This window comes from Sciurus carolinensis, unplaced genomic scaffold (genome assembly GCF_902686445.1).
Source record: "Sciurus carolinensis unplaced genomic scaffold, mSciCar1.2, whole genome shotgun sequence".
In the NCBI taxonomy this organism is placed as follows: Eukaryota; Metazoa; Chordata; class Mammalia; order Rodentia; family Sciuridae; genus Sciurus; species Sciurus carolinensis.
In genome coordinates this window covers 1-16,010 of record NW_025920326.1, presented here as the reverse complement: position 1 = coordinate 16,010, position 16,010 = coordinate 1, and the positions used below count along the sequence as shown (strand labels likewise).

Below are 16,010 nucleotides of genomic sequence, written 5' to 3'. Positions count from 1 at the left end.
CGGGATGTGGCTCAGTGGTTAAGCACCCATGGGTTCAATCCCTAGAACAACAAAAACATTTTTTTTGCATTATTTCTTCTAACCTTTGAAAATTTGGAAACTAAAAATTAGTTTACTACATTATTAAATTTTGGGGTAGATGACACTGAATTTGATATAATAAATTTATGAACATCAAAGGTTATATTGAATCATAAATCATTTCTTATAATGAAATTTGATCTTATATTTTGAATGATTACATGATATAGCCTTGACTTTGTAAGAAGTTAGATTGTAAAACTAACAAATTTTACCATATTGCTTTGAGGTATATAGTTGAGATTTGTATACATTTAAGCAAGTTTATTTCTTCTTTCTCTCTTACCAATGTATTTCAGTTACTACCTTAAACTTGATATTTCTGAGTCATTTATCAAAATGGCATTTTAGTTTTCTATTATATATTACTAAAAATGCTACTCTAATTTAGCTCTTTTGAATTAGTTGTATTCTTCTGCTTATTTTATGTCAAGGAAGAATTTACTTGAGTTTATAAAAGTCATTCCCAGGGTAAAAGGTCATGAAAGTTCTGTCCCATATACCTTGCAAAAATTTTATTTTCCAGTTGAAAAATAATCATATGTTTTTTAAATGCACTTAACAGTATATAAAAATATTAGCTATATTTGACTAATTTCTGAAACTTTTCAGATCTTCAACTTTCTTTCTTTGACTTTAAATCCATTGGAAGGAAAGCTTCAAGAGCTAACTAAAGAAGAGGCTATTTGTAAACAATTGACAGCAGATTCTGATAAAGGAAAAGATCACATATTTGGGTAACATATTTTAGTTCAAAAGAATTCCTGTAAATAAGTTAAAAATGCATGCTTTTATTACTTGTTCTAAATATAATGATATATTTAAGGTATATGATATTTTATACTTTGACAAGCATTTTTAAATATCACTTAGAAATGTCTGAGTTTTAGGTGCATTGGTGTCCATAATTTTAGAGGGTTTTATTTATGTGTATCAATATTATTCATAACAACTTTGACTTTAAATGTAAACTTAGTAAAATATCAGTAAAATGTGTTTTAAGGGATTCAGCATCTGCATTAGTATTCAAACTGTATTATTCCTTGTTTTCTGAGTATTTTAAGCACATTACTCATTGTTTAAGCTAAAACAAACTATTTTTCCTGAACACTACTGTTCAGTATACAATTATAAACTGTTATCTACCCTATATAAAATTGTTCATTAATTCTTACTCATCACAATTAAAGAGATTTTTACATGCAGATATTTTAGAAGGAATTTATGTTAATGAATATTTTAATTCTTAGAAAAGATGAGCTACACTTTGCCATCATCCATTTCCTCTATGTCATTGCTTAGGAAAGCCTGCTTTGAGTTGAGAGGATCGCTCAGTGGTTTGCTTTGCTTAGCATTTACAGAGTCCTGGATTCAGTTCCAACTCAGGTAAATGAAAAAAGAATTAACACTTGCTCAATCCTTGATACAACATCAAATCTGGAGTGTACATTTATAAATATATTCTATATGAATTCATTCTTACTATTCTAAATTTTTCTTTGAAATATAAGCATATATTTATTCTTTGTATATTAGTAGTCTGTTCTGAAATTGACATTGCTATAAATATGTATAGTTCATACACAGCATTTGGAGATCTGGAAATATTTTTACATGGTCTTGGACTGGAACATGTGACATACTTACTAAAGGTGAGATTTATATATGTTTATTTGTTGGTTAACATAACATTAAATTTTAATTCATAAAGAAGCCTATGAATGAATGCTGTACCTTTTCTGCATATTTTGTAATACATCCCATCTGAAACTTGTAATAAATTTCCCCAAATTTTATTATTATATTTACATAAATTATAAGTTATTTGAATTTAACAACTTTTGCCAACAATCCAATGCCTCTGTACATAAAACCATTTGATTATGCAGTTGCTGATCTTCTTGTATAGAATTATATATTCTTGTATACAGAATTGTATATAGAATTGTATATTCTTGTGTACACAAGAATTATATATTCTTGTATATAGATTTGTATATAGAATTATATATAGAATTGTATATTCTTGTATATACAAGAATTGAATTCTTGTATAGAAACATGAATTTAAACCAAATATGACATGTTTCTTCCTCTGATTTTTTATCCAAATTTTGTTACTTAAATGTTTTTTTCCTTAAAGAAAATAATACCTAATGTAAGGTTGTCTTGAATATTAAATTAGACCCATATGCCAAGCATTACCTAGGTACTTTATGCATATATTGTGGATTTGAATAGATGAGAATTATGAGGATACTGAAACAATAAATTAGTACTTAAAACAGATCCCCCTTAGGAGTATGCACATTTGGTTCAGGTGCTTTAGAGTTGGGTTTTTTTGGTGGTGGCACCAGGGTTTGAACTCAGGGACACTCAACAACTGAGTCACATCCCCAGGACTATTTTGTATTTTATTTAGAGACAGGGTCTCACTGAGTTGCTTAGCACCTCATTTTGCTGAGGTTGGCTTTGAACTCTTCCTGCCTGTCTCCTGAGCCACTGGGATTAGAAGCATATGCCACCATGCCTGTCGGGGTTTCCGGGACCCCCAGCCTTTGGGCATGGTCAAGATGGCGCCTGACGCTGAGCCAAAAGCGGCCAGCTATACAGTAAACAACCAGCGAATTCCAATGATTGGCTAGTTAACGATGTGATTAGAGCATGCCCCCCTCGTGTACCTATCCTATGTTTGCAGCTGTCCGTGGTTTACCTCGTGTACTCTCCCCTGATTGGTTGAAGTGTATATAAGCCTGGTGGGTGGGAGAGTAGGGGGCTGAAGAAGAGGCAGAAGCGAAGAAGCGGTGGAGGTGGAGGCTGAAGCTGAGCTGGAAGCCGGGAGTGCGCGGAAGCTGGAAGAAGCTGGGAGAAGGGAAGCTGGGAGTGCACGGAAGCTAGGAGTAAGAGAAGTGTAGGAGAGGGACTGTGCACAATAAACTTCCAAAGCTTCAGACATTTGTCATGTCTCTCTCTGCGGGCAGAGGGAACACGATAACTGGTGCTGAAACACGGGAAATGAAGGAAAGATGAAGGCCTTATAAAAGAAAATGAGGTAAGATATTTGAAAAAAATTTTTTTTGTATACAAGTTAAACCGGTTATAAAAAAGTTAAAGGGTGTCAGGATGCGCCATTGGCGGTCCTGGGGACATGCAGAATGTGGTCCGGTTGAAAGGTATCGGGATCCTGACGTGTAGAACGCGGGTATTGGGACGTGCCATCAGCGGTCCTGACGCGTAGAACGCGGGTTAAAAAGGTAATGGGATCCTGACGCGTAGAACGCGGGTATCGGGATACGCCATCAGCGGTCCTGACACGTGGAACGCGGTCTAATTAAAGTGAAAGTAGAAACACGTTTGAAGCGGTCCAATTAGGGTGTAGGTAGTACGTGAAAAGCCGCTATAAAAATTCTAATGCACACTTGATAGTTTTCCTTTCAGTAATCTCGTTGCTCCTGGCAGCTAGGCCACTGTTTGATTTTGTAACTGCCATAATTAAAGCTATTCAAATTAGTAACAATGGGGTCTGAAACGTCTAAATTCAGAATGCAGCAACCCCTCAGGGAGCTATTAAAAAACCATGGAGCGCCATTAAAGGAAAAAACAGCTAAAGTATTTCTTGATACTGTGGAAAGGATTTCCCCTTGGTTTTTGGATGAGGGCCTTTTGAATACCCTACAGTGGGAACAGCTGGGGAAGGACCTTCGTATAGCGGATAGGCAAAACCCTTTGCCAGTAGGCACTATGGCTATTTGGTCTCTTATTAAATCCTGTCTGCAAGATAAAAACAAAAAACCTTCACTCACCGAGCCTTTAGCTGAAGGAAGACAGGTTTTGGAAGAAATAAAAGAGGAACGTTCATATCTTTCTCAAAATTCAGAAAAAGGAACTAATTCAGATGAGGAACTATCGGAGGGGGAATTATCAGGAGAGGAACTGGAAAAAAGAGTACAAAGATTAAGACTAGATAAAAAGCCCCTCTGGTGCCCGTGTTGCCTAGTGCACCTCCCATAAATAGGGAACCCCCTCATGAAGCGTCCGGTTTGGGATTACGCTCAGAATGGAGTCATCTTGGATCTGTAGCGTATCCTGTTTTTGAGGATGCTCAAAATCAAAGATTCCACCAACCCTTAGACTTTAAAATAGTGAAACAGTTAAAAGAAGCAGTTAACACATATGGTCCTCAGTCAGCTTTTACTATAGCCTTAGTAGATACCTTGACATCATTAAACTTAGTGCCCCAGGACTGGACTAATCTTGCTAGGGCTGCTCTGTCTGGGGGACAGTACCTTATGTGGAAAACATCATGGCAAGAAATATCTACGGATACCGCCCGCCGAAATGCAGCAGCGGGGAATCCCCAAGTCGATAGGGACATGCTTATGGGCGTAGGACCTTATGAAACCCTTCAGGCACAGCTTAATTATCATCCAGCAGTCTATGCGCAAATTGCCGTGGCTGCAACCAAGGCCTGGAAAACATTACAAGGAGCAGGAGATTTGCAGGGCCAGTTGTCAAAGGTAACTCAAGGGAATAGTGAGCCCTATGCGGATTTTGTCGATAGGCTAATTCAAACAGCATCACGCATCTTCGGAGATGCAGAGCAAGCCATGCCCCTAGTAAAACAGTTGGCTTACGAACAAGCTAACAGGTGGTGTAGGGAGGCCATAAGACCATGGAGAAACAAAGACTTGTCCGCCTACTTAAAAGTGTGTAGAGATGTAAATGATACTTCGGCGCAGAGCAGTGCTTTTGTAGCAGCCATAGACAGACAAACCACCTTGTTGTCTGCAGCATTTGCACAAGCCCAGGGGAGGTTCCCTTCAAGAACTAATAAAGAGTCTTTAGGATCATGTTTTGTGTGCGGACAGAAGGGACATCTAAAAGCCACTTGTCCAAACAAAAGGCCACCCTTTGCCCGGGGTGGGAACATCTATACAAAGAATAACCTGGGAACCGGACCTGGGCTATGTCCAAGATGCAGAAGAGGAAGTCATTGGAATAGTGCCTGTCAGCCTATTAGAGATAGGGAGGATAATTTCCTAGGGTTGAATCCTAAACTTCAAAAAAATGGGAGACAGGGCCCTCCCCGGGGCCCGCAACAAATATATGGGGTAATTCAACAAGTTCCCCGACGGTGGTATCCTCCCACAGAGAAGGGGAGCGCATGGAGCCACCTCAGGAAGTGCCGGATTGGACATCTGTGCCACCTCCAGACTCATATTAACCCCAGATATGGGGGTGCAGATGATTGATACTGATTGGCATGAAAAAATCCCACAGAACAGTGTAGGACTATTACTAGGTAGAGGTTCCTCAACACTAAAAGGACTTATAGTACACCCAGGGGTTATTGATCCTGATTTCACTGGACAAATAAAAGCCTTGGTCTCTTCACCAAGAGGAATTACAGTCATCTCTCCAGGGGATCGCATTGCACAAATGCTTATATTGCCCAGTCGACATTCTTTGTGGCCCAGTAAAAATACAAATAAAAGACAAGGAGGTTTTGGATCAACAGGAACCACTTTAATAAACCTTACTATGGATATGGGACAGAGGCCCCTCCTAAAATTAAAAGTGGGAAATATGGAATTTACAGGTTTATTAGATACGGGAGCAGACAAAAGTATTATCAGCGCAATGGTCTGGCCAAAGCACTGGCCATTGATCACAGCAGCTCAGAGCTTGAGAGGCTTAGGAGTAGCAGAGAGCCCCAATCAAAGTGCTTCCTCATTATCGTGGAAAGATACAGAGGGACACACAGGAATATTTCAGCCATATGTCTGTAATGTTCCTATTAGCCTATGGGGACGAGACGTCCTGCAGCAAATGGATATGAAACTCACCACTGATCAGACTTACCAAGGGACTCCTGTAAGAAATATGTTACAAAATATGAACTATGATGATAAAAAAGGATTAGGAAGACATAGTCAAGGATCTACCCAACCACTGCCTTTACTTCCACCAAAAAATGATTCTCATGGATTGGGTTTTTCCTAGGGGCCACTGATAAACCATCAATCCCTATAATATGGAAAGATGATAAGCCTCGCTGGATTCCACAGTGGCCCCTAACAAAAGAGAAGCTAGAGGCAGCTCATAAGTTAGTACAAGAGCAGGTACAAGCAGGTCACTTACAACACTCTACTTCTCCTTGGAATACTCCAATATTCTTAACAAAGAAAAAATCAGGAAAATGGAGGTTATTACATGATTTAAGAGCCATAAACGAACAAATGTACCCTATGGGACCCATCCAATGTGGACTCCCTCTTGTCACTGCACTACCAAAAAATTGGCCTACTATTATTCTGGATTTAAAAGATTGCTTTTTCTCTATACCCTTACACAAAAATGATTGTTGGAGATTTGCTTTTACTTTGCCCTCTCTTAATCACACTCAGCCTGACCAGAGATTCGAATGGACCGTGTTGCCTCAAGGTATGGCTAACAGTCCTACTATATGTCAAATATACGTAGATAAAGCGTTAACAACTACTAGACAAAAGTTTAAGAGATTGTTGATTTATCATTATATGGATGACATACTTATTTGCCATCCAGAAAAAGAAGTTTTGTTAGAAGCATTACAATTTATAACTCAAGCATTAGAAAAGAGAGGACTAACGATAGCCCCTGAAAAATTACAATTAGAGGAGATCCAAGAATATCTGGGTACAAGGCTCACTGCTACTACAGTCAGACCAACAAGGTTGACCATCAGGACAGATCAATTGAATACCTTGAACGATTTTCAGAAACTCTTAGGTGACATTAACTGGATCAGATCCTATTTAAAATTATCCACAGGGGAATTAAAACCTTTATTCGATATATTAAAAGGTAATCCTGACTTGAATTCCCCTAGGAAACTTACTCCCGAAGCACGGATATTCTTACAGCTAGTAGAGAATAGACTTCAGCAGTGTTACGTTGATCGTTGTGATCCTACTCAACCATTAAGTTTAATCATAATCTCAGAGAAGCATACCCCTTTTGGCATAGTTTGGCAAGGAGGACCTCTGCAAAGTATAAATCTCCCTAGTTCTCCGGCTAAAACATTGCAATCATATCCCCAAGCTATTGCTCAGGTAATATTCAAGGGAATAGAATCTTGCATTACTGTTTTTGGAATCCATCCATCTATTATTATAACTCCTTATTCCACTCAGCAAATTAAATGGTTAATTAATAATGATGATGATTGGTCAGTATTATATTGTTCCACTTCAGCTCAGTTCGATAACCATTATCCCCAACATCCCTGGATTCAATTCTGTAAAAATACTCCCATAGTTTTTCCAAAAGTGACTAGTGTCCAGCCTCTTAAAGACTGTGTAACCATTTTTACTGATGGCTCCAAAAATGGAGTAGGTGCAGTACTTATCAGTAAACAACTTCACACCATAATAGTTCCACCCAACTCCGCACAGGTTACTGAACTTGCAGCTGTAATATTAGCCTTTAAATTAGCAGATAATCAGCCATTCAATCTTCTATCTGATAGCTTATATATCGTTAACGCTTTACAGGTTCTTGAAACGGTACCCCATATTTCTTCCATGTCCACGGTAGCTTCTTATTTTACTACGCTACAAAACCTTATCCTACAGCGTAAACATCTATTCTATGTAGGACATATTAGAGCTCATTCTAATTTACCAGGACCTTTGGCCAATGCTAATGACTTGGTAGATATGGCCAGCAAATCAATTTTTGTTTTTTCCATAGAGGAACAAGCAAAACTCTTTCATGAAAAATTTCATGTAAATTCCACTACTTTGAGCAGAAAATTTCCTATATCTAAATGTATGGCTCGACAAATAGTAAAAAATTGTCAACATTGTGCTCCTTTAATCCCAGTACAATCCTTTGGAGTTAACCCCAGGGGACTGCTGCCTGGTCATATTTGGCAGATGGATGTAACCCATATTTCTGAATTTGGTACTGTTAAGTATGTACATGTGTCAGTAGACACTGCTTCAGGGGTCATTATGGCTTCCGCTCATTCTGGAGAAAAGGTAAAAGATGTCATTCAACACTGCCTACAAGCATTTGCTGGCTGGGGCATACCTAAAGTTATTAAAACAGATAATGGTCCTGCTTATACTTCCAAAAGCTTCCGGTTGTTTTTACAAACATTTAACATCCAATCAGTCACTGGCATCCCCTATAATCCTCAGGGACAGGGCATTGTGGAAAGAGCACATCTTACTTTAAAAAATTGTCTAAATAAACAAAAAGGGGGAATAGGAGCCTCCTACAAGTCTCCTAAAGATAAACTTAATTTAGTTCTTTTCATTCTAAATTTCTTAACTCTGGATAGGGACGGCTATTCTGCAGCTGATCGACATTATAATCCCCATAATACTCCTCAAGTATGGGCAAAATGGAAAGATATCCTGACAGGTTGTTGGAAAGGACCGGATCCAGTCCTTCGTTGGGTCCGAGGATCTGTTTGTATTTTCCCACAGGATCAACAGACTCCAGTTTGGATTCCAGAAAGGCTAATCAGAGTTTTACAGCATGCAAGTGATGCTGCTCCTCCTCACAATGGCGAGTCTGAGCCTTCCTCCAATAACAAAAACTCAGACGGAAAGGCAAACCCGGAACCTATGGGCCATTGTTAGCCTGGCCATATTTTTCACTTCTAACTAACACATTTTTTATCCTTCCTTTTCTTGCTTTTCACCAATTCCTCTACAAGCCTGTCAATTCTACTGATGATTTTTCAGGTCGTGCTGTTTTTGGTGACAAGGATATTTCTAGCCTTTCTTTGCTTTAACAGGAGGAATTTCTGCACTTTGCCGTTGGAATCATACTACAAATCAGACCCAGAGTAGAGCAACTCGTTCTGCTGACCCTAGCTGTGATATTGCTTTTCCTCCCAAGTCAGCTTGTGTATTTCCTCCCTTTTATGTTTCTACCAACTAACATTTCTAATAATACCTCTTAACTGTTCACTAACCTGTGTGCTATCTCTCACAATACTGGAATGGTTCTTTTGCCACCTGTGCAATTTGCACATTTCTATCTTCCTACCAGTCCTAGTTTCTGTTGCAGATATAGAATTGCCAGTGCTATTATCAAGAAACAGAAGAGGCCTTGACATTGCAACAGCCGTCATCATTGCCACCACAGTCCTTGCAGTAGCAGCATTGACACAACCATAACAACGATCACTTGGTCGAAGATACAGCTGCAGCCTTATAGACCATAGAGACTCTATCTGAGAATGGACTCATTATAAGAACAAGTGGATACCTTGCAAGAACTTTTGGGACTGGGATGTGTTTATTCCCTGAGAGCTGTTTTGTGTTGCCCATATTGTAACTCCATTGGGATGTATATTGTTTCTGTATTTAATATGGCTATATGGTTTTTCTTCTGTTTATAGATTTGTCAAACAGCGGGCAAGCTTAGGAGCTATGGTGGTATTCCTCTGCCTTGGCCTCCTTCTCTTCGTTCGTTTTGGCATGCATCTACGAGCTAGCCAATAGAGAGATCAGATTATCTTTCATCAGGCCATGACCGCCCTAAAGGCCGACAGCCCCCCATTAGTATGGCTCTTGATGCTGGACCGGTAGTCAAAGACGGGTAATGAAGGAGGTGGCTGTGTACCAACCTAAGACAGGAGCTGCAGCATGCTCTGCAGGCTCTGATGACGGGTAAGGACATATGCTGACCACTCAGCCTAAGACAGGCACGGTCCCGAGCCTTAGTTTAATAGTAAAGAAGGGGGATATGTCGGGGTTTCCGGGACCCCCAGCCTTTGGGCATGGTCAAGATGGCGCCTGATGCTGAGCCAAAAGTGGCCAGCTATACAGTAAACAACCAGCGAATTCCAATGATTGGCTAGTTAACGATGTGATTAGAGCATGCCCCCCTCGTGTACCTATCCTATGTTTGCAGCTGTCCGCGGTTTACCTCGTGTACTCTCCCCTGATTGGTTGAAGTGTATATAAGCCTGGTGGGTGGGAGAGTAGGGGGCTGAAGAAGAGGCAGAAGTGGAAGAAGCGGCGGAGGTGGAGGCTGAAGCTGAGCTGGAAGCCGGGAGTGCGCGGAAGCTGGAAGAAGCTGGGAGAAGGGAAGCTGGGAGTGCGCGGAAGCTAGGAGTAAGAGAAGTGTAGGAGAGGGACTGTGCACAATAAACTTCCAAAGCTTCAGACATTTGTCGTGTCTCTCTCTGCGGGCAGAGGGAACGCGATAATGCCTGACTAGAGTTTGGTTTTATTGTACAATTCTGAAACTATTTCAAAATTTTAAAACTATTTTTCTCTTTGGAGTAATCAGTATAAATATAATTTCTATTCAATTTTATGGAAATGTTTTCATGTCATGTAAGCAAAATTATAAAGTAATTTGAAAGTAATCATGCTATTTGAATCTGGAAATCTAGCTATATTTATACTTTTTGAGGTGACTATATATTATCTATCCAGTAGTATAGTTCTATATCTGCATCTCTATGCCCTCTGGAAAGTTGGAAGTTGAATAAGAGTGCAACAGTTCACTATCTTATGTACACTTAACTATTTCCCTTTTTACTATTTATATTTAAAGGTAATAGGGGTTTTTTTACATTTTCTACAGGAAAGGGATATAAATTTAAGACACCTTTTGACCATGAAAAAAGATGAATTTGCAAAGGTTAGTATCATTTTCAAAAACTCTAGCTGTACTAATTTTTTTTAATTGGACCTCCTTTTATTTTCTATTTCAGTAATCCTAGGGTTATAAACTGATTGATATTTTATTACATTCTTGATTAAAAATAATTATGAAAAACTCAAAAATCCAATTATAGTATTGTTACTTTAAAAGCATTTAAAAACATAAAGTTGTGGTTTTGTTTCTTTAGGTGGTCATGATATCTCAGTTAAACCAGTACTTTATTTCCAAATGTGAAATAGATTTGCAAAACAGACTTCTTAGAAATAAGAGGTGTTTTTTTAAATGTATGTGGATATAGGTATGTATCTTAGAAATAGTACCACTATTGTTATTTTCTCAAAACTATCAAGATATTATTTTGTTCACATGTGAATACACAACTAATGAATCCAAATCATATAGAATCAGAAGAATGAGATACTAAGTAGGATAAGTTATGCTCCATGTATGTACAATATGTCAAAATATAGTCTACTGTCATGTATACCTAAAAAGAAAAAATAAAATGTCATGATTTTGACATCTAATATTATTAACAATTAAAAAGTAGTGTGAGAAAAATTACAGATATTTTGATAAATAGCTTGTGTAAAAAAGCAATGTACTTTGTTACCTGAATACATTAGAAACTTGAAATTATTATAAACACTAATTTTATTGCAACATGAAATTATTATTAGAATCATTAATTTTGATTATTACAAAAATCAAAATAAGCATACTATATCAACTTGTACTCTGTTGTTTTGACTATTATGTATTAAAATCTAGTAATTTGGTTTGAGAGTCTATCACAATTATTATATATTGCAAAAATATTTTAATAGTGTAAATAACTTAATCAGTCACACTTATAAGCAAACCATATATTTTATTATATTATTTTCTAATATGTCTGTTTTTCAATATGCAGATTTCAGCAGAAAATCTCTTTAATGATTTTGAAGATTAAATTTATTCCAGTATAATTATCTTAACTACAACTTAAAAGTATTTCTACTTAGTTTCAGATTACCAGTAAAGATCAGCAGAATATTCTGGCTGCTGTTAAAGAACTGGAGGTAGAACAGATAAATTTTGGAGAGTTACCTGAAGTGGCAAAGTTGGAAGTCAGGTAAAGTTAACTTATCAATTTATATTAATATTATGTAGCATCAACTATTCTTGTTTAGTTTAATTTTGATAATGTCTGTGTCATTTGATTTTATAACATTATTTTCTCAAGGAAAGAGATTTTGAAATATTCTTTGTTCAGTAATTGAATACCCTTTGTAAAGTAAATTTTTATAGTTATTTTACTAAAAAGAAAACCCATGCACCATCTTAACTCATGTTGAAACATTAATGCTTTGTTTTTTATTGCATCTTGTTAAATCAGACTATATAAGAGAGACCATGCTTTTCCAAGTATAGTTCTTACACTCTTTATTTTAGATGTCAAACAGAAAAAAATTAGAGTAGTAATATTTTCTCTTAAGTTAATAAGAAAGCATTTCTCATATATTCTTAGCTATATTTTCAGCCTTTATTATGTGAGATAATTTTGTCAAGATATAAATTTTATTTCCAGTAATATAAAGTTGTTAAGCACTGATTACTAATAATCCAAAGTCTATTTGATTTTCTTAATAAATTATAGAGAATTGAATTTTTTTAAATTTTCTATTTTAAAATAATTGTAGATTCAACTATTTTAGAGATAAAAAGGGAGGTCCCATGCATCCTTCATGCAGTTTGACCCAGTGTTCATATCTTACATAGCTGTAGTATAATATCCAAACCTGATAATCTATTTGTATTTTACCAGTTATGCATGCTCTCATTTGTGTGTATATTTAAGTCTATGTACTTATGTATAGTTTCATGTAACCACTCTCAACACTTTTAATATTCATGTACCACTGACTTCCTCATCCAACCCCATTATAGCCATACTCACTCCTTTCTTCATTTTAACCCCTAGCAAATGATAATTTGTTCTTCATCTTTATAATACTATTTCATGAATGTTATATAAATAGAATCATGCAGTAAATGTCTTCTAGAAATTGACTTTGCCATCATTGTTAAGTTAGTCAGTGTTGTTGCATGTATCAGTACAATACTTTATTACTTTTCGTGGATGAGAAGTATTCCATGGTATGTTTTGACCATATTTTAATCATTTACCCATTGATGGACATTTAAATATATTTTAAAATCTGATTATTCCAAATTAAACTGCTGTGAATAAGATTCTTTTCTAAAGTTACTTTTCATTTATCTTGGTAAAATGTTCAGGAGAGCATTTTAAAGGTTGCTTGGGAGCCACACTTTAGTTTTTTTTTTTTTTTTCTTTTTTGGGTCCTGGGGATTGAACCCAGGGTCCTGTGCATACAAGGCAAGCACTCTACTGACTGAGCTATCTCCCCAGACCCAGTTGTTTTGTTTTTATTAACTAGTCCCCTTTTTTCCAAAATGTTACTATTGTCTTATATTCACCCAACTATATATTAGTGATTCAGTTTCTCTGCATACTCATCAGCATTTGGTTTAAGCACTAATTAATTTTAGCCATTTCTACAGGTGCGTAGTGATGGATCATTGTGATTTTATTTGCATTTACCTAAAGGATAAATGTGTTGAATATCTTTGCTATCTGTGTATCCTTTCTGGTGAAATGTCTTTGTCTCTTGCCTATTTTATTTTGTATGTAATGTTTTTTAACATTGATATTGGGAAGTTGTCTGAATTCAAGTCTTTTGTTGAATTTGTGCTAATTTTTTTTAGTCTGTAATTTTTATTTTCATTGTAAAGGGGTCTTGCAAAGAGCAAAACTTTTAATCTTCAGGGCTAGCATTTTCCCCTTATAGAGCCTATGTTTAGTGTCAAGTTTAAAAAAAAATAGGTTCTTAATGTTATTTTTAAGGTCCAGGTACATTTTCAGTTCATTTTTGTGACTGTATGGTACAAGCTGAAGTTCATTTGGGGGCTCTGGGTGTCCAATTGTTTTAAAAATGTTTATTAAAAAGATTATTCCTTCTTCAGAATTGGTTTTTGTTATTTGTTAAAACTTAATTGGGCATATTTGTGTAGTGTCTCCTGGGTTCTGTATTCCAGGTTCTTCAGGTGTCTGTTCCTCTGTAAGAATATGTTGACTATCTACCTTATCTGAAATGCTTGGGATCAGAAATATTACATAGTTTTTTAGTGTTTTGGATTTGGGAATATTTGCATAGATGCTACCTGTTGAGCTTCCCTAATCCAAAAATCCAAAGTGCTCAGAAATTTGATTCAGATTTCAGATTTTCCAGTTAGCAATGTTCAATTTTTACCAAACTGTCATGATTATTCTAACTGTATATGGACAGACATAATATCAGGAAAAACTATTCCTATCATTTTAATCTTTCCCAAAATTTTCTTGGCAATCCTGGAACATTTTTCTTTTCATATATATTTTAAATTAAGCTATTCTATGTCTAAAAAAAAACCTTCTCTGAGATTTTTATAGTAATAGCACTAATCCTATGCAAAATTGACATCTTAAATATGTTAAGTCTAGTAAATCCATGAACATAGATATTGCTACAAGTACAGGGTTTTCTTTTAAACAGCATTTTGTAATTTTTATTGCATAAACCTAACTATATACAGAATTTAAGACTTTCATTATCTTTAGAGCATTCTTAGTGTTATTGACATTTTTAAGTTTCCACATGCAATTTATTTTTATTTATGAATATTTCAGCTTTGCCAAACTCACTAGATCTAGGAGGGTTTTTTTTCTAGGTTCTTTTAGATTTTCTATAGAAATAGTGTGATCTTCAGAGAAATCTGATAATTTCTTTCTTTCCAATCTTTGTGCATTTATTTCTTTTTCTTGCTTTACTACAGTGGACAGAACTTTCAGTATTTTGTTAAAAAAGAGAGGTGAATAATGGGCATTCTTGTCTTCTTCATCTCATTCTTAAGGGAAAATCTTTCCTTTAATTTTTTTCCTATCAACCATGATTTTAGCTATGTAGGAATTTTTGTGGATCCTATTATGAGAGAGAATATTCATCTGTTTGTATTGTTCTAAAATTTTTTATCATGAATGTTTGTTGAATTTTATCAATGCTTTTTCTGTCAATTGACATTGTTACACAGATTCTTCTATGGTCTGTTGGCAGTTTGAAGCAAATCCCCCCAAACTTAATAGGATCATATTTAGTAGGAAAAAATGAAAATTTCAAAATTAATTGTATTAATACAGGATGGGTTAGATATAACTAAATGCACCTGAAGAATCACCAAAGTTTTAGAGGATTGCTAATTTTATCTTCACAGTGTCACATGACTAGCCATGAAAAGCTATCACTGTAAAATTAATAGAAATATGATATCAAGAATAAATAAGGTGGTTTTTTCAAGATGGCAGACTAGAGGGCGGCTGCATTTCATGTTGCTGCAGGACACAAGATTCAAAAGAGGAGATAGTGAGAGACTTGGGACCAACTCAAAGCCACCGGGGGGAGTCTCTCACATTGGGGGGGGGCTTCCCGGATGGGGCGGTAGCCCCGGAACACAGGGAACTTTGTGAAGTAGAGTTGCTTGGCGAGACACCCCTCCCCCCGCTGGAGCGGTAAACACGGACAACTGGGATCATTGTAGAGGAGGCAGCTCAGCACAGCGCTTGGACTCGAAGCAACCACTGGGGCTCTGGGCGGCTGCCTGAGGAGAGCTGTGTGGCGAGCTGTTTGGACTCAGAACCACCGTGTCTGAACACTGGGGGTTGCCCGGAGGAAGAGGAGAAGCCCAGCAGGTCGCTTGGTCTAGGAGTGACTGCATCAGAGCCACAGGTGGTTGCCGGGGGAGGAGCTGCGTGGCAAGCTGTTTGAACTCAGAGCAAGCGCTCCTGAGCACCAGGGGGTTGCCTGGAGGAAGAGGAGAAGTTCAGCGGGTCGCTTGGCCTCAGAGTGACTGCATCAGAGCCACAGGCGGTTGCCAGAGGAGGAGCTGCCTGGCGAGCTGTTTGAACTCAGAATGACAGCTCCTGAACACCAGTGGCCTGCCAGGAGGAGGAGCATGGGGGTTCCCTTGGTCTGGGAGTGACTGCATCGGAGCTACAGGCAGTTGCCAGAGGAGGAGCTGCGGGGCGAGCTGTTTGAACTCAGAACAACTGCATCTGAACACCGGGGGGGTGCCCGGAGGAAGAGGAGAAGTGCGGTGGGTCGCTTGTTCTGGCAGTGACTGCATCAGAGCCACAGGCTGTTGCCAGAGGAGGAGGC

General features: G+C 37.4%; 1 pseudogene; it reads left to right on the top strand.

The window, feature by feature from the left end:
- The window catches only part of LOC124975601 (ankyrin repeat, SAM and basic leucine zipper domain-containing protein 1-like), a 69,008-nt pseudogene extending 57,136 nt beyond the window's left edge, over positions 1–11,872 (top strand).
- The last annotated feature ends 4,138 nt before the right edge of the window (positions 11,873–16,010 follow it).